The sequence below is a fragment of the Rhinopithecus roxellana genome, chromosome 18 (genome assembly GCF_007565055.1).
Source record: "Rhinopithecus roxellana isolate Shanxi Qingling chromosome 18, ASM756505v1, whole genome shotgun sequence".
NCBI classification, from domain to species: Eukaryota; Metazoa; Chordata; class Mammalia; order Primates; family Cercopithecidae; genus Rhinopithecus; species Rhinopithecus roxellana.
Window position 1 is genome coordinate 11,974,990 of NC_044566.1, and position 2,540 is coordinate 11,977,529.

General features: G+C 42.0%; 1 long non-coding RNA gene across 1 annotated transcript; it reads left to right on the forward strand.

Annotated features, from left to right (window-relative positions):
- The first annotated feature begins 66 nt into the window (after nt 1-66).
- LOC115894600 lies at nt 67-2,308 on the forward strand. The gene is made up of 3 exons (XR_004054739.1): nt 67-178; nt 273-407; nt 1,288-2,308. It is a non-coding gene; the product is annotated as an uncharacterized LOC115894600 (long non-coding RNA).
- The last annotated feature ends 232 nt before the right edge of the window (nt 2,309-2,540 follow it).

Genomic DNA, 2,540 nt, shown 5'->3' on the forward strand with positions numbered 1-2,540 from the left:
CAATGCCCTGCGCGGAACGTGCCGAAGCGTGGGCCCCGCCTCCTGACGATTTTTACCGAAGGCAGGCGAGCGCTTCCGAGCGGACTCGTTTTTTTCCGTCAGTCTTGGCGGAAGCCTGAGACGCAGTAGATGGGGACTCTCCCTTTCGCCTTGGCGTACTCCGTTTTTTTCCTTCCTGGTAAGGTGCCAACGCCATGTTGAATGAATTAAGCACGTTTTAGTGCGATTTAAGTCCTGCCTCGCAGAAATTGATTGATTGCATTATCTTCTAGGAGCTGGTCTTGCGGGGCAGCCCTAAAATGTATATCCAAGTGGCTTGCTCTCATCACTTGCTGTCTTGAACTTACTTTCCTCGTTGCAGAATGGAGATACCACACTTTCTGAAGTGCTTATGAGACTTGCAGGAGGTAAGTATGCAACAGGTTTTGATGAATGTAACCTAATGCTTACTTACTATAGGGTTTAATGTGCCTTCTAAATGCTTTAATGTATTAACAAGTGCTTAATTCTTACAATTCTGAATTAAGTACTACTGTTATTCCCGTTTCAGAGATAGGACCCTGAGGTCCACAGAGGTTAAATAAGGGTCACACAACTAGTAGGTGACAGAGCAGGGACGTGCACCTAGGTCATACTGTGCAAAGCCCTTGCACATAACCAGCAAGCCCTCCTCAACCCCAGCCACGAAAAGCTTCGTCCCTATGTGGTACAACAAACTGTGTCATTGTTGAGCCCTAAAAGGAAAAGGCAACGTTAATATTTGCAGATGACAGGAACCCTTGAAAATCTAGGTGTCTCAATTTTAAAATTGAGTGCAATAATAAAGCTTAACTGAGTAGAAGAAAAACCAGAATTATTTGAATAAGCAAAAACGTATTAAAAGATGAAATAATATTTTCTCCACAATGGCAACAGAAACCATAAAATACTTAGGAATAAACTTCAACAAGTTACACAATCTTTATTATAAACCTTTACTGAAAAGGCAGTAATAAGACCCTAGTAAATGTAAAACATGCTGTTATTCTTAGATGAGTAGTCAGTATCAAAAATATTGTCAATTCTTCCCAAGTCAAATTACAAAATTAGTGCAGTTCTCATGAGAGTCCCAAATTCTCTTGGAGATAGGTGTTTTAGAACTAATTAATTTTAAGTTGTATATGGAAGATCACATAATTATCAAGAAAACTTGGAAACAGAGAAGAGAAGTGTATTAGTCTGTGTGGACTGCTGTAACAAAATACCATAAACTAGGCAGCTTACAAATAACAAATTTATTTCTCACAGTTCTGAAAGTTGGAAATCCAAGATCCAGGTGCCAGCCGATCTGGTCGCTGGTGAGGACCCAGAGATTCACAGATGACTCATAGAAGGCACCTACTCACAGTGCCCTCACGTGATAGAAGGGGTGAGCTAGCTCTCTGGGCTCTCTTTCAGTGGCATTTCTAGGATCTGAAAGTTTGTGTTCCCTCAAATTCATATGTTGAAACCTAATCACCAGTCCAGTAGTATTAAAAGTTGGGGCTTTGGGATATTGATTAGGTCATGAGGGCTCTTAACCTCATAACTGGAATTAGTGCCTATCTCAGTCCATTCCCACTGCTATAACAGAATACTTTAGACTGAGTGATTTATAAATAATAGACATTATTTCTCAGAGTTCTGAAGGCTAGGAAGTCCAGCAGATTCAGTGTCTGATAAGGGCTTGCTATCTGCTTCCAAGACAGTGCCTTGTTGCTGGGTCCACAGAAGGGGACAAACACTGTGTCCTCACATGAGGGAAGAGATGGGAGGCAAAAGGGCAAAAAAAAAAAAAAAAAAAAAGGATGGGGGGGACTAGGACACTCCTGTCAACCTCTTTTATAAGGATACTAATCCCATTCAAGAGGATGGAGCCTTATTTCTTAATCACTTCCAAAATGGCTTCAGCTCTTAATGTTATTATAGTGAATTTTAGCCTCTAACATGGGAATTCTAGAGAGACACATACATTTAAGCCATAGCAATGGCCTTATAAAAGAAGCCCAAGGAAGCTTATTCACCCCTTCTTTACCATGTGGAGACATAGAAAGAAGGTGTCACCATGAAGCAGAGAGTGAGGTCTCACCAGACACTGAATCTGCTAGTGCCTTAATCTTGGACTCCCAGCCTCCAGAACTCTTGAGGGATAAATTTCTGCTGTTTGTAAATGACCCAGTCTGAGGTAGCCTTATAGTAGCCTGAATGGACTAAGATAGGAACTAATCCAATTCATGAGGGCAGAGCCAGCAGCCCCACCTCCTAATACCATCATCTCCCAGCAGCCCCACCTCCTAATACCATCATCTCCCAGCAGCCCCACCTCCTAATACCATCATCTCCCAGCAGCCCCACCTCCTAATACCATCACATTGCTGATTAGATTTCAACATCTGGGTTTGGGAGGGGACACAGACATTTAGACCGTAGCAAATAGTACGGGTTTGCCCTATACAAAATTGAATAAACTGAACGACAAGATTTTAGCACAGAAATAGGAAAACAGTGCAATATAGGGATAG